Here is a 25,933-nt window from a genome sequence, read left to right as displayed (position 1 = left end):
TATTCTGTTGTTTTAGGGTGGAATGTTCTGTATATATCTATGAGGTCCATCTGGTCCAGTGTGTCATTTAAATCTCTTGTTTCTTTGTTGATTTTCTGCTTAGATGATCTGTCCAATGCTGAGAGTAGAATATTGAGGTCTCCTACAATTAACGTATTGTTATCAATATGACTCTTTATTTTGGTTAACAGTTGTCTTATGTAGATGGCTGCTCCCATGTTGGGGGCATAGATATTTACAATTGTTAGATCTTCTTATTGGATAGACCCTTTAAGAATGATATAGTGTCCTTCTGTGTCTCTAACTACAGTCTTTAGTTTAAAATCTAATTTGTCTGATATAAGAATTGCTACCCCAGCTTTCTTTTGAGGTCTGCTGGCATGGAAGATAGATCTCCATCCCTTCACTTTCAGTCTCAATGTATCTTTAGGTTCAAAATGAGTCTCTTGTAGACAGCATATGGATGGGTCCTGTCTTTTTATCCAATCTGCAACCCTGTGCCATTTTATGGGAGCGTTTAGGCCATTCACATTGAGAGTGATTATTGAAAGATATGATTTTATTGTCAGCATGTTGCCTGTGAAGACCTTGTTTTTATAGATTGTCCCTGTAAATTTCTGTTGTCTATCACTCTTGGGGTCATTCTCCTTTTATAGAACCCCCCTAATATTTCTTGCAGGGCTGGCTTAGTGGTCACATATTCTTTCAGTTTCTCCCAGTCTTGGATGCTCTGCGTCTCTCCATCCATTCTAAGTGACAACCTTGCTCAATAAAGTATTCTTGGCTGCATGTTCTTCTCATTTAGTACCCTGAATATGTCTTGCGAGGCCTTTCTGGCTTGCCAGGTCTCTGTGGATAGGTCTGATGTTATTCTGATGTTCCTCCCTCTGTACATAAGGAATCTCTGCCCCCTAACTGCCCTTAAGATGGTTTCCTTGGTTCTAAGGTTTGCGAGTTTTACTATTACATGCTGGGGCATTGGCCTGTTTTCCTTGATCTTGGGAGGGGTCCTCTCTGCCTCTAGGACATGAATATTTGTTTCATTCCCCAGATTAGGGAAGTCCTCAGCTACGATTTGCTCAAATATATCTTCTAGTCCTCTCTCTCTCTCTCCACCCCCTCAGGGATTCCCATAATTCTGACATTGGAACATTTCATGGTGTCACTTATTTCTCTGATTCTATTTTCATGGATTCTAAGTTGTTTTTCCCTGGCCTCCTCTTTTCCCTTTTTTATCTATTAATTGGTCTTCTAGGTCACTAATTTATTCTTCTGCCTGGTTTACCCTACCTATTAGATTGTCTAGATTAGACTGGATCTCATCGATAGCATTTTTAAGTTCTGCCAATTCAGCTTTCATTTCTGCCCTTAGAGACTTTATGTTGTCATTACTTGATTTCTCCATTCTAGCTATTGTCTTCACAATTGCTAACCTGGATTCCATCTCCAACTTCTTGGTAATATCTGAATCCATTTGTAAATCTGTGGCATAAGTCATAGGCTCTGAGTCTTTCCTATTTTGGGGGTTCCTCCTCCTACTCATTTTGTTGAGGGGTGGTTGAGGGAATGTATAGAGTCCAAATTATTGACCACAACCCAAGCAAGATGCACCTGTTTTCTAGGGACCTTAGGGTTGCTGGCCTCTTGTTTTCCCAGCCTGTCTCCTGGGGGAGGGGCCTGCCATGCTGTTACTCAGGCAACTCTGTCCCCCCTGTGGTGGGGGATGGGCTCAGTGGAAACTGGTTTTCTGGGGCTTTTGTTCTCTGGCGGCTTTCCCTGGTGGCTTGCCGCGTCTCTTCCGAGAGTCAGAGCAGAAGAGACCATTTCCAACCCTCTGCCTCAGAGCAGAGAGATCGCAGTCTGTTCTTCAGTGAGCTCTCCAGGTCACACTATCTCCATTTCTGTCTGTGCTGCTATAAACTGCAGTGTCCTGGGTTGTGCACCCCTCCGCAGCGCTCCCAGTCCTCACCTCCCAGTCGGGTCACGTCTCTGCCCTTTGTGCTTCTGAAACCACCAGCTGCCCCCAGTTTGCATGAGCTGCCCCTCCACCCTAGGTTTCCATCTGGGGGGCTTCCCTAAAGTCCTTTCCCCACCACTACTGGTCTGCGAGTCTGTGCCCTGTCCCCAGTGTGGGAGGCTATAGCTCACAGCAGTGTAGGATCCCTATGGCCAGGCTCCCTCCCGCTGCCATTTATCCTCCAATATCTGCCCACAGAATCACAGCTCCCCCCTTTGTACCTTGAAACCAACCACCTGTGATATTCTGTTAGTGGAGATCCAGATCTATCTTCTTACATCTCAAGCTGATTTCCTGGGTGTTCAGGGTGGTCTGGTAGATATCCAGCTCAATTCCAGGGACTGGTTGGAATAGGGTCCCCTGCTCCTCTGCCATCTTTTCCCCTTCCTCAGAAAGCAGTAAGGACTTTATATAGATATGGATGGTTTCATGGAGATTGAATAAGGTACCCAGAGGATGTTTTAGGCAAGAGATCTACCATTAGTGAACATATGTGGGTGAAAATAAGTATAACATATTTAGGGATAGAGAGAAGACAATTGTATATAGAAGAGAGGGGAAGTGGAATGAAACAAAATATTGGTAATGAGTACTCAGGAAAGACCTCAGAACTCAAACATCTGATTAATGCGTCTGAACTTGGTTTTTCAGGCATTGTAGAAGTATGGAAGAGTAATATACAATAGTGATCTAAAAAAAAAAAAAAAGATGATTTGCTGAAAATAAGTCTGTCAAGGCAATATGGAAAGCCAGAGGTCAAATATAGGGGTTCATTTCTTTGGTTCAGAAATGCTAGCCAAGGGTTATCAGTATGCATTCCCTAGCTAAGTCAGTGCTACAGACCTTGAAAGTAGTGGCACTTGCCACAGGCAGCCTTTATGCTTCTACTTAGGAGTTGGAAATATTCTGATGCTGCCCATTTTCTGATCTATGACACTAACCTGTGTAAGCTATAATGAGAATGGTGGTGTTTACAGACGCATGTGTTCAAGGATTTTATCCCTTTTAAGCAAGGAGTTTAATGAGTTTTGGCATAGCCTTGTTGTGAAGAGCCAGGCTCTATTTAGTTTTGAAAGCATTTTGGAGGAAAGGTGCTATGCAAATTGGACTGATGTTATTTATGACTGCTTTGGTTTTATTCTAAGTGTCTGGAATGTCTGCTCAGAGATTACTAACTTGAGGGCTCAAAAGGCATGCCCAAAAGACCTTGCCACAACTGGCAGCTCTATCAACATCCAGTTGTGAAAAATAGAACAGGATTCTGTCACTATTAGGAGAGCTCATGCTATTTATATCACATAAAAAGGTGGCCCAAAGTTATCACTCATACAGCCTTGGTAAATTCATCACAACATGTGGTTTTCCTCAATTGCTGATGAAATGTCTCCTTTGGTGACACTTAACAGCAAAGGATGAAGTTCAAACTCTTAAACTTGTATTCAATATCCTTCACAATGCTTTTCTTGCTTTCTTTTTACTACTTATCTACAAGAATCTCTGCTCTGATTGAATAGCCCTTCTCACTGTTGCCCAAAATTTTACTTTCTCACCATTTAGAGATGGTTCCCCTCATCTAGAATATTTCCCCTGCTTTCCCCCTTACCCCTCCTATCCTTCTATCTAAATTCTGCATATCCTTTAAGAGGCAGTATAAATTCTGGTCCTCCTTGAGGACAGCTTCATAGAGATTGTGGGCAGTCCATTGTTTATTCTTATGGTGTGTTCTCCATATAGATTCCTTTTTACATGTGGATTCCAGGTTCCCCTGAAGAATATGTATGTGTGAAGTTTATGATTATGATTAAGGTGCCTCATCTTGAGTGGCTGGTGTGGTAATAGGGGAGTAAAAGTAGGTTAGGCTAGGTGACCAAGATTCTCAAACTAAACTTTTATGATCTTTCTCCTGGTCATAGGAAAATGAGCTTGTCCAAATAAACATAACTTTTCCACAGGTGCCTAGTCTTTCTGGAAAGCTGCAGGGAGCTAGCAATGTGTTCCTGTTTTACTGCCTGGTATTATAGTTTTTGCCAGATGGTATAATCTGTCTATCACAACAACTGTGCCAGCATCATGATTACTATTATAGTACTCTTCCTGGTGATCCAGATTTCTCTCAGCAGGAGTGGAAGATACTCCCACTGTCACTGAGAATGATAAGCATGAGCAACATATGCTGACATAAGGCCAATAAAAACTAGAAACTTCATCAGTCATTGGATTCATCAGTAATGACTTAAATACATATTCAACTTTCTTTTATTTCCTATTTTCTCCCCTCACACCCTTTTATTAGGCTTATCCAACACTGTTGGCCAAAATGACTCAGAATTGCACTATGCACAAAAAATGGGATGCTGCCATTTTTATGAATGCTTCAGGGTGAAACAAGTTTGGCATGTAAGTGTTTTTCCACCTGATATTGTAACTGGTTTATAGGAGATGCTGCTTCTGAGATTGAAATTCTTATAGTCTTCTTCCTATGGCCTATACAGATAGCAAATCCAGTTCCTTAATGAATGAAACATAACTATCTAGAAGACCTGAAAAGCCAAATGCTGTATGTTCCCATTTTTACCAACTAATAAACTAAAATGTAGATATAACACTTTTCTTTTTTGATTTTTTAGAAAAAAATTTATTCTTTCTTGTAACAATATGCGATACAGATGAACGAAACACATGTACATTTGACTCTAAACCACCAGGGAGTTTTGGTATTTAATTTTGGAAAAGACCCATCAAACAATCACCACCAACTCATCATGTGCTATGAAGCATCAGGCCTGGTAATAGGAAAACACTTGAAGAGGTTAGACTATACATAAATATTTGTAGCCTGCTGGGGTGTTTTCCCAATTGTAAAATTGTTAGAGAAAATATGAAGAAAATGTGCACCATTTGCTTAGAGAAAGAATTCTTTATATTCTATGCCAATGTCTCTTTCTTCTTTTACTTTCTTACTTTTTTTTTTAGTACTAGGAATTAAAAATATTTGGTTCAGCCTTATAAGGGTAGAATATGATCCAGTGACAAAATATAATTGTGAATTTGTCTAGCTTTAATCTGTTTTAACTGTTTTCTTTACCTCTGTGCACAATTGGTTCCTGGGTAAAGAACCTCACTTGTTACCACCCACCTTCTTGATTGGTATTGACTAAATCATAATATGGGTCCTCCTGGGGGATCTTCTGTTGAGTAAAGTTATTTCCTTTATTGGATCCTTCCCAGTATGGTGTCTGTAAAACATTCTGAATTTTTTGGTTGTTATCAAAACAGTCTCCTAAGCCCACGGTCTGGGTTCTGATTTGGATTGGAGAGGTGCAGTTTCATAAGGATCAAAAGAATGTGCATTTCTGGAAAGAAGGAACATTTTTTGTGGTCATGGCAAATGCCACCGGACATCACCAGTTTTAGACTTAGGGGCATCTGAGAAGAATGTGATATTTTTCCATATTTTAGCTTCTTGCTTTTTGAAGCTACTAGGTTCCTTGAGTCAGTGGCATGTTCTTATACTGGAATGATTTTGTTGCTCAGTGTGATTATAGATATACTTGGTCATACTTCAGCCCCCAATATTTGGGAGTTCCCTGAATTAAATGCGTATACTGAATCTGGCCTATGTAGTTGTTGAAAATGAGGAATTGGATACAAATGTATACAGTCTCTGCTCAGTTTCAGGCACTACTCCCAAAGTTAAGAAGGGGACAAAGGGAGGATATGCATAAAGACAATTTGCCAAGAATCAGGGTGCATCTTTTTTTCTGTGTCTGGTTTAATGAATCTCAGTATTTTCTTGAAAGAGATAAATGGAAATTGTGGGGGAAAGCATGGATGATTTAGTGGTGGAATAAGGAGAAAGGAATAAAGATAAATGAATACATAGATTAATTTGGCGGTGGATCAAGAAAATTTGGTAGAAGATATACATTTCTAAAAACCCCTTTTTATATTATTTATCTTGAAATAATTTCAAACTGGGAGAAAAATTACAATACAAAAAAAAAATCCTTCCATATTCTCTCACACAAGTTCTCCAAATGTTAACATTCTACCGCATTTGTTCTCTCTCTCTCTCTTTTTAATCCTCCAGTGTGTATTTTTCGAAAAATAAGAATACTCTCCTACATTACTAAATGCCAACATTTAAAGAAATCAATAGTCATACAACACTGTTATCCAACCCACAGGCTGTATTTGGATTTCACCAACTGTACCAGTTATATCTCTTGTTCCTTTCTGGTCTAGCATCCAATTCAGTTCATAAGCTACATTTAGTTGTCATATCTCTTTAGGCTCTTCAACCCAGAACAGTTCCTTAGTGTTTCCCTGGTTTTCATGATCTTGACTTTTTTTTTTTTATTTATTTGAGAGAGAGAATGGAGACAGATAGCAAACACTAGCAGAAGGGAGTTGCTGAGGGAGAGAGAAAGGGAGAAACAGACTCCCTGCTGAGCAGGGAGCCCGACACAGGGCTCAATCCCAGGACCCCAGGATCACGACCTGAGCTGAAGACAGACTCTTAACCAACTGAGCCACCTAGGTACCCCTGATCTTGACTTTTAAAATAGTAAGGACTTTCATTTTGAAGGGTGTTGCTCAACCTGGGGCCATCTGATGTTTCCTTGGGATCAGTATCAGGTCCAGCTTTCTTGGCAGAAATACTACAGAAGTAAGGCTATGCTCTTTTGTGTGTGTGACATTAGGGTATGCACAGTACCTAACCATCCCTCACCAAGCATGTTATTGTCTGCCACTTTGCTCCACTGTAAAGTCACCATTTTCTCCCTTGATAATTCCCCCAAGTATTTGGGGTTTGGAGAGGCATTCTAAGTTTATGTTAATATCTTTTTCTAAAGCAAAGCTCCATCTAGCAGCCTTAGTATTAACTCAAGAATCTCTTCGGAATAAACCACCACTATGTTGCCAAATCTATATTTATTATTTGGCATCATACCAGTAAGGTATTCCTTTGTGTTAGTCTGGATTCTTCAGAGAAGCAGAGTTGCTATAGACTGAATATTTGTATCCCTCCAAAATTCATATCTTGGAACCCTAATCCCCATTGTGATAGTATTTGGAAGTGGGGCCTTAAGGAGGTAATTACAGTTATATTAGGTCATAAGGGTAGGGCACTCATGATGGTATTAGTGCCCTTATAAAAAGAAGAGGAGACATGGGATCTCTGTCTCTCTGTGCACACACCAAGGAAGGGCAGGTGAGGACTTTACCAGGAAAAGAACCCTAACCATGAACTCAACCATACAGGCATCCTTATCTCAGACTCCTAGCCTCCAGAACATTTGTTATTTAAGCAGCCCAGTCTATGGTATTCTATTATAGCAAATAACAGATTAAGACAAGAATAAATACATGTAAAAAGACTTATTACAAGGAATTGACTCCTGTGGTTATGAAGGCTGAGAAGTCTGCTGATCTGCAGTCAGCAATCTGGATACCCAGAAGAGCCAATGGTATATATTGTTCCTTTTGGAGTCTAAAGGCCTGAGAACCGGGAAAGCTAATGGTATAAGGTCCAGTCTGAGTTCAAAGTCTGGATAACCAGAAGAGCCAATAGTATAAGTTCTAGTCTAAGTCTGAATCCAAAGGCAGGAGAAGGCCAATGTCCCAGCTCAAAGACAGGCAGAGAAAGTGAATCCTCCCTTCTCTGCCTTTTTTTTTCTGTCAGGCCTCCAACAAATCAGATAAAGCCAATCCACATTAAGAAGTCTGTTTTATTCATTCTGCTGATTCAAATGTTCATCTCATCCAGAAACACACTCACAGACACACCCAGAGTAATGTTTAACCAAATATCTGGGCACACTGTGGCCAAGTCAAGTTGACACATAAAATTAACCATCATTAGGTCCAATCCTGGTCAACTTGGAACCCAGGCAAATCTCCTTAAACTGTACTGAATCTCCAAATAAAGGCAATAACAAGGTCAAAATCCCACCTAACATAGTACACCTGTCCTGCACACAACCAAAACCACACTAACCCCTTTCTCAGAAGAGGAGGTAGAGTCTTTGAGTGATGTGTAATCTTCTCCTTGATAATGAGTAATTTAAATACAATAATTAATGAAGGAGACTCCTAGGTGGCTCAGTTGGTTCAGTGTCTGCCTTCAGCTCAGGTCGTGATCCCGGGGTCCTAGGATGGAGTCCCACATTGGGCTCCTTGCTCAGCAGAGAACCTGCTTATCCCTCTGCCTGCCACTCCCCCTGCTTGTGCTCACTCTCTCTCTTTCTTCCTCACAAATAAATAAATAAAATCTTTTTAAAAAACCAATACTTAACAAAGTATTACTATACAAAGTTAATAATACTTAATTGCTATGATATAAAAATAAATCTTATAAGGGCATAAGAGAGGGAAGAAAAGAAAGATTTTATATACCAGTATATAATAAAATAAGGAGGAAAAACTCATGACAATTACAGTCCTCATATCTATAACTGCTCACATGGTAATGGTTGATATTTATAATTAACTTCTTCCACTACTCAGTCCACTTCCTTTGCCATCAACAAACACCTCAACTGGTTATGGTTTGCTACCTGGTGGAGTAACTTAAACCTTCATTCCTGAAGAGTATGGGTCATTAGTCAGTCCTGCCTGGATTGGGTTGTTATAGTTTTCCATTGACCTTACTCACAAGTAAAGGTCATACTAAGAAATGCCCCAAGCGGTCTTGCATATTCCAGACATACTCTTCCTTACCTCCGTTGTGGACTAACAGTCCAAATTTTCTTTGGTAATCAGGATCAGTCACCCCAAACAGTATAGTAACTGCCTATTCTTTGCCTGTTGATTCACAACGAGAAAGCCCAAAGGGGCTAGATGACAGTCTTAACTTCCAGTTCAATGGAATCATTGCTGTGTCGCCTGCTAGAAGCACCTGTCCCTTTGGAACTAAGACCTCTAGGCCAGCAGAGCATAATATCATGGGAAGAGGAAGTAAAAATTTTGCTAGTGGGTGGGGCACTTGGAGTAATAGAGAGAAGTGCCACTCCCGCTTCTACCCCTTGACTCCTGGACCCATATACTGGATGCTGACACAGAGCATATATAACCTTCTGGAGAACCTTACTCCAGCCCTGCAAGGTATTTCCACCTAACTGGTGTTGTAACTGAGTCTTCAAAAAACCATTTCACCATTATATCAAAATAGCTGCTTCAGGATAGTGAGAAAGATGGTAAGACCAGTGAATTCCATGAACATGGGCCCATTGCTACACTTCTTTTGCTCTGAAGTGAGTTCTTTAATCAGAAGTATGCTATGTGGAATACCACGATGGTGGATAAGGCATTTGGTAAATCCATGGATGGTAGTTTTGGCAGAATAATTGCATGCAGGGAACGCAAATCCATATAAAGTAAATGTCAATTCAAGTAAGAATAAAATGCTCCCCTTCCATGATAAAAGTGGTCCAGTGTAATCAAGCTGCCATGCACCATATCAGGAACTCAGTGTTAGTTGTTGATGCTGGCAGATTGGACACTCAGCTGCGGCTGTGGCCAGGTTGACTTTGGTAAGTGGAAGTCCATGTTCCTAAGCCCATGCATAACCTCCATCCCTGCCACCACGGCCACTTTGTTCTAGAGACTTCCCTTGGCCTTTCCCACAATAATAGCCCTAACTCCACAGGTCAGGGAAATAATGTGGGGATCCTGCTAGTGGCTGAGTGTGTCTATTCCAATTACGTATTCTGGAACTGGGGAATTAACCACAGGATGGGTTTGAGGACCCACAGAGCCTACTATGAGATGGACTTGAGCTAATACTCCATTGATCATTTGATCTCCATAAACCCCTGCACTGCCTGGTGGTCTACAATGACATTTACATCTCCTGGAATTCATGTCAGTTCAGAGCCAGTGTCCAATAGTCCAGAAAGACTTGATTATTTACTTTTCCCCAATGAGTTACCCTGATAAAAAGCTGTAGGTCCCTTTAAAGAGGGATGGAAGAAATATTACCAGTATAAATTTTTGTCAGGCCTCCGCTTCATTCAGCTTCTGGGTCAGTAAACTGGCTCAAGTCTGGGAATTGATTGAGGGGCTGTGACTGTCTGTTTTTATGTTCAGGTTAAACTTTTGTTCACTTGACCTAGAATTTTTCTGCTTATACAGATCAAGTAGAATTTAGTTCTTGTTTTTTTTTTTTTTTAATATCTATTCCACTTTTAGGAACACCACAATCAAATACTCAATGCCATAGGTTTATGTAAATCAGACTATTCTAATTGCTGCTTTGTTTCTGTCACCCATTATCATAACCATGCCAAACTTGCCTTTGGTGACTGACTGCTGTTACTTGGCCCCTGCCTGCCTGAAACTCAATTACTCCCATTGCATTTTGATTTCCCAATTCAGTGACTAGTTCTCATTGTAAGGTCTAACCTATAGAGAGGAACTATCATAGAGTTCTTCAAGGATGCCAGGATTCTCCTTAACAATTTATTTCTCACAGTAATGGTGAAAGGCAAGCCTTTAAAACCTTCCCAGTGTGAGTGAGTAGGTCTTAAATGACAAATTTACTCTAACATTCCAATTTTTCTAAGGCTTTGAATCCTTTTCCATTAAACTTAGGCAGGTCTGGCATTTCCAATTTGTTCACTATAGGCCGCATTTTAGTCCATGTTTCAGCCAACCAAACAAACTGTGAGAGTCTTTCCTAAATCCCCAATCTGCAACATTAAATGCAGAATCTCTGCTTAGTGAGATTTTATCAATAAATTTACCCTGATCCAAATTTATGTTCCTTCCAACATTATCCCACACCCTCAATATTGTTTCACACACATACTCCACAAATTTCTGTCTCTATAAATTAGGAAACTTAAATAGTTCTTTTGGAATATAGTATACTTCCTCATGAGTTATACTTCATACCTCACCTTTAGGGGCCTGCTGCAATGAGTCTAGTTATAGCCTCTTTTCGTGCCTAGTGCAGCCATGGCTTGTGGTCCCAAGAAGTATCTGAAGAATGTAGCAGCTCCAAAGCATTGGATGCTGGATAAACTGACCAGTGTGTTTGCTCCTCGTCTATCTACTGGTCCCCATAAGCTGAGAGAATGTCTCCCTCTCATCATTTTCCTAAGGAACAGACTTAAGTATGCCCTAACAGGAGATAAAGTAAAGAAGATCTGTGTGCAGCATTTTATTAAGTTTGATGGCAAGGTCTGAACTGATATAACTCACCCTGCTGGTTTTATGGATATCATCAGCATTGACAAGACTAGGGAGAATTTCCATCTGATCTATGACACCAAGGGTCATTTTGCTGTTCATTGGATTACACCTGAGGAGGACAAGTATAAGTTGTGCAAAGTGAGAAAGATCTTTGTGGGGACAAAAGGAATCCCTCATCTGGTGACTCATGATGCTCGCACCATCTGCTATCCTGATCCCCTCATCAAGGTGAATGACACCATTCAAATTGATTTGGACACTGGAAAGATTACTGATTTAATCAAGTTTGAAACTGGTAATCTGTGTATGGTAACTGGAGGTGCTAACCTGGGAAGAATCGGTGTGATCACCAACAGAGAGAGACACCCTGGTTCTTTTGATGTAGTTCATGTGAAAGATGCCAATGGCAACAGCTTTGCCACCTGACTCTCCAACATTTTTGTTATTGGCAACGGCAACAAACCATGGATTTCTTTTGCTTGTGGAAAGGGTATCTGCCTTACCATTGCTGAAGAGAGAGACAAGAGACTGGCAGCCAAACAGAGCAGTGGGTAAAATGGTCCCTGACATGATGTGATTGGAAGGTGATTGGAAGTCTTTATACTTAATTAAAGGTCATACAGCACACACACACACACACACACACACACAATGAGTCTAGTTATAGGTCAAAAAACAAAGAGGGTTTGTGGGAGTGGGTCATGAGGAGAATCAGCATTGTCTTGCATGGCAGCTACATCAGAGGAGGCCATTACAATTTCCTCAGACAAGGCAGGGTTAATCCCCTCAGAACAGGGCGAGGGTGGAGTGGGTAGAGAAGCTGCCGCTACCGCTAATAGTGGGGAAGCCACTACTGCTGGGGTGGGGAGGCCGTTTCTCCTGATTGTGAGGGGGTGGAGAGGCTTCTTTCACTGTCAAAGAAGACTCCTCAGAATTTAGGGGCTCAATGTCCCTAGCTTCATCAGTCTTCCCACACATCTTTATTCCAACTTACAGGATCCCATTCTTTCCCCATCAGTGTACCTACTTTAACAGTAAACACCCTGTGAGAGTGGGTGTTCAAATTATGGTGTAATTCAGCCAGATGCAGGATGAGATTATGTGTTTTAGTTTCAGCAATCTCAGTCCTGCAGTATTGGAAATAGGGATCTCTTTTCAGAGCACCCAAAGAAACTTTCAGGTTTTTATGCCTGAGCTGAGAATTTGAATCCCTGAGTTCATCCTTTTCTTTCACTGTTTTGTCCAGCTAACTGGGAGCAACAGAAATCTCAATATATTTCTCGGTTTTCCAGAAATGTTCAAAAGTATAATATGCACAGTTTCTCAGCCCCTTGCTTCTTATAAATGGTTGATTAGGAGTCCAATAGTATCATGGACTATCGGTGCCATATTTACTTCTGGAAATAGAATCATTAGTGTCTCTAAATTTAATCAGGTTAGAGATGCAATTCTGGAAAGCCTCGAATCAACCCAGAAAAATCATCCTTAAAATTCTGTTCTAATCTGGGTTCTCCAGAGAAACAGAACCCAATAGGATGCAAGATACACACACACACACACACACACACACACACAGGTATAAAGAGATCATAAGGAATTGGTTTATGTTGTTACTGAGGCTGAGAAGTCCCACAGTCTGCGGTAAGCTTGGAGACTCAGGAGAACTCTTGGTGTAATTTTGGCCTGAATCTGATTACTAATGGTGTAAGTTCCAATCCAAGTCCTTTTCTTTTTCTAGTCAGGCCTCCAGTGGATTGGATAAAGCCCACACACTTTAGGTAGAGCAATCTGCAGTCCTCAGTCTACCAATTCAAACATTAATTTCATCCAGAAATGCCCTCACAGACATGCCCAGAATAATGGTGGGCCAAATATCGAGGCACCCTGTGGCCCAGTCAAGTTGACACATAAAATTAACCATTATGTTCCTTCTCTCTCATTCATTTATATCAGTATGAATGTATAGATTCTTGTTTTTTCAATGGATTTCATATATAACCATCATTATTTTGGTGCTCAAATTGTCTCAGATTTGGTTTGTGACAGCCACTTTAAACTGATATCTGTGTCACTTGACATGCTTGCATTTTCTTTTAGGAACTTTTTTTCTGGCATAACAAGCTATCCCAGGCTCACTTTATACTTTCTTTCCCCAGCACTGAAATTTAGCTGTTTCTCTAAGAAGGTCTGGGTTCTTTTAGGAAAAGATGGTGTTTAGAATTGAAGATCTTGGTGTTTAAAGTGCTTATTGTTATTGGGATGGTATTGTTGCTAGATCCACTCAGCAGAAAAAGGTAGGAAAAGTATCTGTATATGTATTTACATACACATATATCTATGCTTTTAATTCTACCTATGTATGTGTATATGTATGTATATGTGTGTGTTTTAAAAAATGAGTTTCCACCAGCACACCAATACTGTCAATTCCCAGCTAGCACCTAACACACTGACCTAAACATTTTCAAACACTCTTGCTTTCTATATTTGTAAATCCCTTCTCTAGCCTCAAAATATTTACTAACATGCTCAGTTTCACCTGTATTTAACCAGTCTTCCAACCATACCAGCCACGTCGTCAAGATCTCAGCCTCATGTTTCTTTTTCAGCTTCTCTGCCATCTCTTTGGCCCTTGGGCATACTTCCACCTCCACATCTCATGGTCAGACTGCCACCTCCGAGGGGAGGGAACAGAAGCTTCAACAACTCCTTAATATTGTATTTTTAAATATAGTAAACACTTTGAATATATAGATTTAATATTCACAGATTCAGATAATTATAAGTATTCTCCAAGGTCTTTGTAAGAGTTGATAATTCTGCTGAGGCATGAATTTACATTAAACATGCAGGGCTGTGGGCCTTGCAGACGCCACCGCCCCGGAGCCGCCCTCGCCGCCCAGCCATGGTCAATTCCACCGTGTTCTTCGACATCGCCGTGGACGGCGAGCCCTTGGGCCGCGTCTCCTTCGAGCTGTTTGCAGACAAAGTTCCAAAGACAGCAGAGAACTTCCGTGCCCTGAGCACTGGGGAGAAAGGACTTGGTTATAAAGGTTCCTGCTTTCACAGGATTATTCCGGGATTTCTGTGCCGGACTTCACACGCCAAAACGGCACTGGAGGGAAGTCCATCTATGGGGAGAAGTTTGATGATGAGAATTTCATCCCGAAGCACACGGGTCCTGGCATCCTGTCCATGTCAACGCTGGACCCAACGTGACCGGTTCCCAGTTCTTCATCTGCACTGCCAAGACCGAGTGGTTGGATGGCAAGCTTGTAGTCTTTCGCAACGTCAAAGAAGGCATGAACATCGTGGAGGCCATGGAGCACTTTGGATCCAGGAACGGCAAGACCAACAAGAAGATCACCATTGCTGACTGTGGACAGATCTAATAAATCTGACTTGTGTTTTATCTTAACTACCAGACCATTCCTTCTGTAGCTCGGGAGAGCACCCTTCCACCCCCACCTCCTCAAAATATCCCAGAATCTTTGCAGGCTCCATGGTTCCTTATCCCCAGGTCTAGCTGGATTGCAGAGTTCAGTTTATGATGATGAAATAAAACCTAAACCACAACAACAACAACAACAACAAAAACATGCCGGTCTGTGGTTAAGAGAAAGTCACTTACTCCCAGTGCTCCATTCACTGGGTGTTATACGCAAACAGTGAATCATGGAACACTACATCAAAAACTAATGATGTAACGTATGGTGATTAACATAACATAATAAAAAAATAAATAAATATGTATTCCTGAAAAAAAAAAGTCACTTACTGTGGTAATTTTAAATATATCCACAAATTCTTTGCTATTCTTCCCATCAAGAAGTGGAATCTAATTCTTCCCATGAATAAGGGCTGGCCTTAATGACTTGCTTTTAACAAATAGAATATGGCAGAAATGATATCACATTATATCCAAGGCCAGATGCTATAAGGTGATCTGTCTCTTTTCCTCTTGGGATGCTTTCTTTTGGAACCCAGCCCCACGCTGTGAGGAATTCCAGGCCATATGGAGAGTCCATGTCTAGGTGTTTTGAACAGTATTCCAGCTGAAGTCTCAGCCAAAGGCCAGCATTAACTACCAGACACGTAAGATGACTCCAGTCCCCAGCCATTGTCTGACTATAACCAAATAAGATACCCTGAGCAAAAACTGCCTAGCTGAGCCCAGTCAACCCCCAGGCTCCTGAGAGAGAATCATAATGAAACATTTGGGTTTCCTTTCAGCTGCGGAGTTTGAGATGGCTTATTACACAACAGTAGATAACCAGAACATTTATCTAATGACTGTGTCTATCCACTTGTCTAGAATCTGATCTGAACACAGATTTTCCATTTATATTTTAATATAGTAACTTACTTAATTCTTCTAACAACTCTATCAAGTAGACATTAAAATCCCCAATTTTTAGAGTTGATAAGTAATATGTTATCATGGAAACTTGAGAAATTAAGTCTTAGACAATGTTAAGGGTCTGCTGCAATTCATTTTTGTTTTTGTTTTTCTTTTTTTTTCAGGATCTTAAACCTTGATTAACCTCAAGGACTTTTTCACTCATTCCCTTTTACTTTTATGCAGCACTTGAAGCCACATAGCATCACCTTCTTTAAGAAATTTTCCTTTTTTTCTAGCTTCCACAACATAACAGTGGCCTATTTTTTCATTCACTTCTTCAACAACTTCTTTTCTGCCTTCTTGGCTCTTCTTTCTGCCCCCAGTTTCCCAAGGTGACATTTCCCAAGGTGCAATCTGAAGTACTCTACTCTCTTTACAGTCTTTCTCAGAAGTCTTCTTCTCTCACTATAATTATCATTTCTAAACAGATAAATTTCCCTATCTGAATTGATAGCCCTGATTTTTTTCTATATTTGTATTTTCCGGCTCATCATTTCCTCTTTAAAACCTCAGTGTCATCCCAAAATACAATTAGGACAGAACGATACTTCCAACTTTCTTTTCAGCTTTTCTGTTATATTTGACACGACCTCTACCTGAGCCATTGCCTGCTAACTGGTTGCTAAGCTTCCAACCTCCTTCCCTAACCTGTCATATTTATTAGTACCAGCTCATATCACTAAAATATTTTCATATTAAATCCTGATTGAAAACTTCCAATGTATATATACATGTGGTCCTATAGGAAAAAAGACATAAAGATTCTCCAGAACTGAACCACAACTGTTTTACTAATTTGTCTCAACCTCACCTCTCAAATGTAATTCCATTATCAGTCGGATGGGTCTATTCACTGTCCCTTAAACATTTCTTGTCATGCTTACCTCTTCAGCTTTGTTTCCTTTGCTTCCCTGGAGTTCTCTCATTTTTTTGTATTTGTTCAACTCTAACCCTCAAGGTATTCTTATCAGCCCAAGTGGTGATAAAGGGCCTTGAAGAAAAATAAAACAGTATTAAAGGGAGATACGTATGTACGGGAGGTGGGAAGTACTATTTTATAGAAAATGGCCAGGGGATTCCTCTGTCATAGAGGAGATCTGGAAGAAATGAAGAGAGATCCACAGACATATCTGAGAGAAGATTATTCTAAGCAGAGAAAACAGCAAATGCAAAGGCCCTGCAGCAGAATGTGCTGTGTATGGTCAAGAAACAAGGAATACTGCAGGGCTAGAGTAGAATGAGCAAGGGAAAGGATTTGGAGATGAAGTCAGGGAGGTTGGGGTACCGTTCTTCCAGAATGGTGATGGTTATTCCAAGGACTGTGGCTTGACTCCATGTAAGAAAATCATTGGACTGCAGGCTTTGGACATAGTGTCATCTGGTTTATGTGTTAGATCAGAACTTTGATTATCATAGTATCCCTTCTCTGGAAATGCCAGGAATCTGGCAATTTATAAAATCAGGAAAACCTCCTTGCTTTTAAAGAAACCCATTTAACCTATGGTTTATTTTACTATAAGTTTAAATCATAGTATATTCAATATTTGGAGATTTCAAAATTTTATGGGCTTGTTTCTTAATTTTGTTCTGCTTTTCTTTTCTTTGATTTTACTGTTTTGTAACATAATTTTATTCTCCAAAGTAATACATATACACAGTTTAAAAGACAAATATTGGCACAAGTTTATAAAAGAAATAGTGTTCTTTTCCTTTCCCTTTCCTACCTCTGACTCCTGCTCTCCCATGGTAATTACTTTTAATTCTTTTATCTTTGTTTATAGTATACCTAAGTAATATGTTTATACTGCCATTCAGGATTTTTTTTTCCAGTTTTAGATATTATCTGTTAATTTCCTCCAGAGAATGTAATGATACAACTCTATCATGTATCTCTCTTGTAGGCTACATATATGTTCTCATTTCCCTTCCACCTTTTCCCTATATAGTTTTTTCAGTTTTGGGATAGGTCAGTATTCAGTGTTTATATTATTATAGCCATGAAAATATTGTCGAACCATGTTGTATACTATGATTATTTTCTTTGCTTATATAACTTTTTTCTCATTTTTCTTTCTTTCTTTCTTTCTTTCTTTCTTTCTTTCTTTCTTTCTTTCTTTCTTTCTTTCTTTCTTTTTCTTTCTTTCTTTCATTATTCCTATTTGGTTCTTCTGTAGTTGCCTGTGTACCTATATCATTAGTTCTTTTCAAACTCTCCAAATGCATTTTAAAATCAGTCCTACATTTTTTTTTAATATGGTCAAATGCATCAGGTAAACTGTCAGTTCTTTTTTTTTTTTTAATTTGTTTTCTTGAAAAGCCATCCCTTCTAGAACCCTCTGTACTTTTGCTCCAATCTGGACAGGGTGTTGTCTAGACCTGTTGCCTTTTTTTTTTTTAAGATTTTTTTTTATTCTTATGTTAATCCCCATACATTACATCATTAGTTTTAGATGAAGTGTTCCATGATTCATTGTTCGTGCATAACACCCAGTGCTCCATGCAGAATGTGCCCTCCTCAATACCCACCACTAGGCTAACCCATCTTCCCACCCCCTTCCCCTCTAGAACCCTCAGTTTGTTTTTCAGAGTCCATCTAGACCTGTTGCCTCTTGTCACCCTTGGACTTCCTCATCTTTCTAGCACTTCATTATACCATCATCCCAGAAATAATACCCTTTAGCTCTCTCTTATATTATAGCCCATATTTCTTGGGTCTTTTTTGTTGTTGTTGTTATACCATATTTTCCATTAGCTTCCTAAGAAAGATGTCATCAAAGGTAATTTTTTTTTTACCTTACATATCTGAAAATATATTTATTCCACTGATAATTTGGTTTTGAACTCTGGGTTACAGATCTCTTTTTTTTGCCCTTAGTTAGAAAGGCATTGCTTTGTTATCATCTAGCTTTTTATGCTGTTGAGAAATTTGATATTTGATTTCTAATCTGTTATTACATTCTGGTGTTTAGTTAGTATGAAGGGACAGACTTTATTCACCTTCTCAGCTAATCTTGTTCTAGGACATTCCCTGTTTTCATAGATATCTTGTGTCTCTAATTTCTCACCATTTCTAGATTTTGCAGCATAAATTATCCTGCTCTTATTTGGCATTGCTTGCTGTTGGGACTTAAGTTTTAACTTATCTGCTCTGTTATATTAGAGACCACTCAATTACCTATTTTCCATCTTCCAAAATTATGTTTAAATCTCTTGTTTTCTTTATTTTTTCCACTCTTTCTTCTTGTGGGGTTTATACTTCTTAGAAACTTCTTTGTATTGATTTCTGGACATTGCAGGGATTAAATATGTGTTCAATATGCCATGTTTGACAGGAAGTTAAGGATTTCAGAATTTTAAGAAACAAACCTATCTTTCTACCTTTGTTTAAAGAGCTTCAATTTCCATATACAGTCTATCTATAAAGCAAATTCCCTAATAGTGCAAAGTAACATCTGCTAATATAAGAATGCTAGATAGGAATTGAATTCATGAAAATCAAATCAACACATTAGTCAGGGTCTAACATGACAGTACTAGGCATCAAGAGGATATTAAAGAAGTATATGATATGGTCTCTTCTTTTAGGGTGCTTACCATCTTGTTGGGATGATAAGGTACACACACTATCATATGAGAGATTAAAGATTTCATTAGAAATATAAAAAAATACTAGAAATGGACTTGAACAAAAAAGTTGATGGTTTAATTAAGTGGAATAGATAAGGTAGGCGCTTCTGAGAAGAATGGGAATGTATGAATAAAGGTATGAATATAACATAAAAACGTTCTAAAAGTAAAATACATTTGCAACACTGACAGTTTCTTACCTACTTTGTCCATTTTACGTAATCTTTTTTTTGGGGGGGGAGGTTGAAGGTAGTAGCAATAATCAATTTCAAAGAAATGTTAGTGACCTTAATTATTTACAGTCATTGTAGGCCTCAAAATGGGGTTTTCTTCAGACATTCTTTGAGTCTTTCTGTTTCAGCTACATGATTCGAAGTGGACATCAGCCCCTGTGTCTGGCAAACCTAGACTTAATTGGATTAGCAAATGCAAGTCTAGAATTTTAAATACCAAATTTGTGCACATTCTTGGCACTCTACACCCATGGGAGGCATTTCGGAATGCTTAAAAGTCTCCAAAGGGTCCAGACTAACCAATCTACCCACTTGGGGCAAAAATTTCAACCTGAGGCTACATTTTCATTTTAAAATGTTTTCCAATTTCTCAGTATACCACTGCAGTTTAGCTCCTTGCTTGTGAGCCTATGTGTATCAGAGAATATACCCCCTATTCTTTTTTCTTCTATCTCCCTAGATAGTTGCTAGGCCTTCATTTATCCATTTGCCATTTCCCACATTTGATAAGTGAATGCTGAATATAATTTTTGTATTCAAACATGTGAGTTCTCATCCAAATATAGTCCTCAGTGAGGCAAGAGAATGTTAATATCCCTTTCTCCCTTCCCTATCCTCATCTTTACAATCCTGGGAGTTTAACTAGCTTGTTTTATGAAATTTAACTCTGCTGACAGTCTTCAGTCTTCTTCAATGTTTAATTCAAATCTACTGCTCTGCCATAAAACCTTTCCCAATTCTAATATATATTTTACCCTATATTACCTGAATTGTGTTTTATTTACCACAGACTCAGACATTTTAGCATGTACTATTTCTCTAATAATACGATGTGTATTTGATGTGATCAGTCCCCATAGATTGATCAAGAAATAAATTTCAAGAGGCACCTGGGTGGCTCAGTGAGTTCAGCATCTGACTCTTATTTTGGCTTAGGTCATGATCTCAGGGTCCTGAGATCAAGCCCCATGTCAGCTCCGTGCTCAGCAGGGAGTCTCCTTGAGATTCTCTCTCTCCTTCTGCCCTTCCCCCCCATTTGCATGCACTCTCTCCCCACTCTCTAAAATCAATAAATCTTTTTAAAAAAAGAAATTTCAAAGATGTCATATTACATATAGAATATAATTTTGCTGATAATTCAATCCTTTATTGGACATACACAAAGTGGATCAATTGGTTTTACTACAACTGATTCTAACCAATTATAACCATGTTTCAATTGCAATAATCTTAGTTAAAAATAACCGTCTTTCAAGACATGTATTTCCCCCCCCAAAATACACTCTATAACTAGATTTTTGAATGTGAAAAATATTTCCACCTCAGAAGTTAATTTTCCACCCCAGAAAAATATTTCCATTTCAGGTATCTTGAAATTTATGGATAAAATGTTTTCAGTACAGAACTGTGTGTTTGGTGAATGGAGATTTACAAAGAGAAAATGAACATCAAAACTTCAGCTTAATCTTCAGCAGTTCTTTGCACAAATCCTCCCCTTGTACCCTAACTTTGAAGACTAATTAACACATATATCATTTTGCCTTTGCAGTCTTACTTTCAAACACTCTCTCGGTTTTATGTTACTCTGGATTTGAAGACCAGTCTCTCTGCACTTTTTACCAAAAGAGCAATAGACAAGGGAAGGAAAGAAGGGAGGAAAGGCAGAAGGGGTGGAAAAGAGGAAGGAAGGAAATCACTCAAGTCGTATTTTTCATTGTGTGTAGTTTTCCTAAAGATGGTTATGGAGGAGGGGTTAGATTCTGAGCTTGGAGCCTTTTCTAGCTTCCAGTTCATTCCTTCTTCATTTTTCTGGAGTTATCAATAAGTGTTTCCTTTTGTCTTACCTAAAACACATCTATTTCTATTCAGATGCTGGAAGCACAGCTTCTCCTCTGAAATGGGCTTTTAAAATCTTGTGTTTAATAAAGGTAGCCCTCTTCTTGCATATGAATTTTCTATTAGCTGCCAAGAAAATTGAAGTTTCTTGATATCCCTAGACTTAAAGATTCCTTAGCTTCTTTTGAACATCCTTAGAAACAACCTGGACACCCACCTTATAAACTTATATTAAAGTAAAAGACACTTGGGTCTTGGTTCCATGAGATATTCTGTGACTATGTATACCTTCAATACCTCAAGATGAACCATCATAAATATGGCCTTTTGTGACAGGAAAAAAAATATGTTGGGAAACTTGGTAACTTCGAGAACATTGCTTTGTGTTTAAAGTATTGTGTATTGTTACCATAGTAGTTAATATTTATTAAACCTTTACTTGGGCTATGTACTGGTCTATCTCCATTCCCTACAAAGATCCTGTAAGTTCACTGTATTTTTTTTCTGCTATAACAAATTACCATAAACTGGGTGGCTTAAAACTCACCTATATTCTCATAGTTCTAGAGGCCAAATCATGGAAACCAAGAGATCTATAGGACCGTGCTCTCTTCGAAAACTCTAAGCAGAATATCTTTCCTTGCCTCGTTCAGCTTCATGTGGCTCAAGCATTTCTTGGCTTGTGGAATAATTCCTGTCTCTACCTTCATCTTCACATGGCCTTCTCTTTTCCCTGTGTCTCTCCTCTGTGTGTCTCTTATGAGGACACTCGTCATTGGACTCAGAAAATCTTGAATCATGCCTCAAGATATTTAATGTAATTATATCTGCAAACACCCCTTTTCCAAATGAGGTCATATTCATAGGTTGTGGGGGTTAGAACATGGACATGTGGGGACAACTATTCAACCCACTACTGTCATTGAAGCTTTTTTTAATGGATGAAGAAACCAAAGTTCAGAAAATTCACATAACTTGGTCAAGATTAGATAAACAAAATTTAATCTGGATTAGTCTCTCACCAAAATATGTGCTATTTTTATTACACTGTCTCTTATGTGAAGCTCTGGATTGCATGTATATCTTGAGTAGAGTTGGAAATCTATAAATGTGGTGAATCTCATTCTCTTTTCATACTAGGCATGCTATTATCATCTTAGTGCCCTTCCAGGTAAACCTATCTTTACCAGGAGACATGCCAGTGGAACTTTTTTTGAGAATATGCCTGAAGCATACTTTTCCCAATTATCCCAAGTTAAAACACTAATAAAGAACATCAATTCCCCAGCAAACCAATCACTGCTGTAAGTGGCATTTATATCATTCTCTTTCAAATCAGCATAAGAAGCAGATGGCTTAAGTCATATATTTGGGCGATCAGCAGGCCACAATTTTCTATAGATGAATGTGAACAGCACTTTTAAAAACATAATTTTTATGGCATTGCCGGAAATGGCCAGCAATCCCTGTACCGATGGATGAAAGATTACTCCAAACTTTGCTGTGAAAGAGAGGAGAAGGCAAGGGGGTCAATGCTCAGAAACGAAGACCCTTTGCTCTTCTTTGCTCCTGCCTTTACTGGTCCTTCAGGATAATCATAAATCTTTATCACTGTTTCTCAAGCATGTGATCTGTGACAAGGGGTCTTACTGGAATTAGGAGAATCTGTTTATGGGAAAGATACAATATGCTAATCTGCTATGCTAATCTGTGTGTTCTAGTGTTCTACGAGTTCTGCTAAACATAGTCTAGGGGACAATGCATACATTTCTTAGATCACAGGGCAGCTGTTTGGGCTAAGAAAGCTTTGGGGATGGCAATTCCTGCCACATTTCTACGGCAGAGAAGTCACTAGACCTCAGCATTCCAAAGGCCTGCGCCCTTCTCGGAAACCTTCCCTCACCCCCAAAGACCTCCATGTTACATTTTAGCAAGCCAGGTATTATGGATGATTTCATGCTCTATATTAACCCCAACATGGCATGTTTTAATCTTAATGGTTCTTTATCACCAAAATTCAGAAGACACCCTTAACTTGGTACACATGACAAGCTGACCTAAACCCAGATGTTCTGAGCTCACAACCTTTCTGAAGATTTTAATTTTAGCCTTAGCTGCCATTTTTTTCTGACTTCTCAAATAGAGTTATTTCAAAATAACAGACATTTTGTTTCATTCTTTGACCCAAGAATGGCAAATTTTCATATAAGTTTATTATTTCCTAATTCATTTCAGCTCTTTCCCTCAGCAGTTGCACCAAAGTGCATTTTCACAGAGAATTTCATGGTCCTTTTTTAATGAAAATTAATTCAGTGTTGTATGCTTTTGATTGTTATAACTTTAGTCCCATTTTATGGCTGGGGAAGTTGGTTCAGAGACAAATGACTTTTCGTAAATTATAAGGCAAGCTCTCATCAGAGACTTGCTGGTTGTTGCTCTTAAGACTATGACTGACTTTTGTCAAATGTAACCCATATAAAAATAGACTCTGATTTTATAATTTATAGTCTTTCCTCTCCTTGCAGTTGTCACTTTCCTCAATATCTGCTTAGCCCTTCAGGAGTTCCCCTGCAGTATGTTAATTTCACGATTACTTATTTCATGATTTTATGTCTTTTTGAGATTCTTTATCTAGACTGTAGGCTGAGAATCTTTTTTGCTTTGAATCCCTTTCCTAATCCCCCAAGATGCCTGAGTTCTTATTCTATTCCCACTAGAAACCCAGAATGTTTGCTGATATTAGTGTCTGAAGTGAAGGTTGCTCATTTCTACTGCTTTAGTCTAGGCTTCTTTACCATGGCATTGTATGTATTAAAGATCATGGACTCTGGAGTCAGGCAACCTAGGTTCAATTCCAGCTCTACTATGTACCTTGGTCAAATTACTTATCCTCTGTGTCCCTTAGTTTTCCAATCTATAAAATGGAGGTAATAATGGTACTTATATGACAGGATTTGTAATGATTAAGTAAGTTAATACTAAAATGAGAATGATGCCTAGAATGTAATGATCATTAAATTTATATTTATTGAAGAAGTAATTTTTCCCCAAGATTTGTGCCGCTGCCGCATGTTGTGTTTCTGCCCCTAATCTCGTTCCCCACCAATTCACTTGTGATTACAGTCAGAGTGATCCTTCTAAAGTACAAATAGGATACTCTGCTTCTCTGCTTAAATATCTAAATAGAGTTTCAGCTTCCAGCTGTCATGGATTGAGCTGCCCAGGTGCCCCCAATCAACCCAATTTTTTAAATGGCAAGTGAAGTAAACAAATTTTATAAAAGACAAAATAAAAATGGCCAGTAATCATGTAAAAAGATGTTCAACATTACTGGTCATTGCTGGAAATACATAAAATCATAATGAAATACCATTTCATAACTATAGAATGACTAAAATTAAAAGAACTGATAATATGAAGTATTGGCAAGGATGGAAAAACAAGAATTTTCACACATTTATGGTGAGATATAAAATGGCATGACCACTTTTAAGAACAATTTGCAAATTTCTCTAAAGTTGAATATACTTATAATATGACCTAGCAAATCTTTTCTTGGGTATTTCTGCAAAATAAATGAAAACTTATGTCCATAAGAAGACTTGTACATAAATGTTCATAGCCACTTTATTTACAGTGGTCAAACAACCGAAATAATAATGAGTTCTAGTAAATGAGTGGATAAACAAATTATAGTACATCATAAAATCAAATATTACTCAGCAAAAAAAAAAAAGAAACTATTGATACATAAAACATGGAGGAATTTCACAGATATGCTGAGTAAAAAAAAAGAATTCATATGAAAAAATTCTACTTACATGAAATTGTAGAATAAGTAAAATCAAACCATAAAAGTGAATAAAAGCAGAACAGTTTTTACCTGAGTCAGAAAGTGAGGGGAGCAAGAGAGGAGATGACTACAAAGGGGCACTAGCAAACTTTCCCAGGAGATGGAAATGTTCGATATCTTGATTGGAGTGTAGGTTACACATGTATACATTTGTCAGAATTTTTTTGGCCCTAAATGTATGCATTTTATTTAATGTAAATTCAATTCAGTTCATTAAAAAAAATTAGATCTTTCATATCCTGACTTCCATCCCCCTCTGGAGCCTAATCTCTGTTTCATCTTGAACTTTAAGTTTTCTCCATTTTGGGTACTTCTTGCCTTCAAGTTTTTGCATAAACTGTCCCCACTACTTGATAATCTTTCCACTTTTTCACCTTTCCTTCTAACCCCAGATTGGTTAAGTGCTCTTCCCAACTGTTTCCAAACCATTCTAATATAATGCTCAATATACAATATATTCTGTACATGTTATTACATGTTATTGTTTTTGCTTGTTTAATTGTCTGTCTTTCCTGTTAAAGTCTAACCTCCCTGAATATAGGAATTGTGTCCGCTTTGTTTGCCACCATACCTATCATGGCCTTGGCTTGTAATTGGCACTTAATATATATTTATTGAATGAGTAAATGAATGAACTAATAAATGAACAAATGAGCTTACATAAACGTCCTGAAATTTTTAGGTAGATTCTGTGATTTCAAGGTTCTGTTCTCTAAGTAAAATTAATTGAGGGCTTCCCCCTCTAAGTGAGTGTTATTTTTGGTATG

At 38.6% G+C, this 25,933-nt stretch overlaps 2 pseudogenes; both read left to right on the top strand.

Annotated features, from left to right (window-relative positions):
• Window positions 1–10,860: 10,860 nt before the first annotated feature.
• On the top strand, window positions 10,861–11,838 carry LOC102737673 (small ribosomal subunit protein eS4, X isoform-like; annotated as a pseudogene).
• Window positions 11,839–14,059: 2,221 nt separating this feature from the next.
• Window positions 14,060–14,622, top strand: LOC102737971 (peptidyl-prolyl cis-trans isomerase A pseudogene; annotated as a pseudogene).
• The last annotated feature ends 11,311 nt before the right edge of the window (window positions 14,623–25,933 follow it).

Source organism: Leptonychotes weddellii, chromosome 7, assembly GCF_054177405.1.
Source record: "Leptonychotes weddellii isolate Sample4059 chromosome 7, ASM5417740v2, whole genome shotgun sequence".
NCBI lineage: Eukaryota > Metazoa > Chordata > Mammalia > Carnivora > Phocidae > Leptonychotes > Leptonychotes weddellii.
The sequence above is the reverse complement of the archived record's forward strand: the minus strand, read 5'-3'. Positions and strand labels throughout refer to the sequence as shown.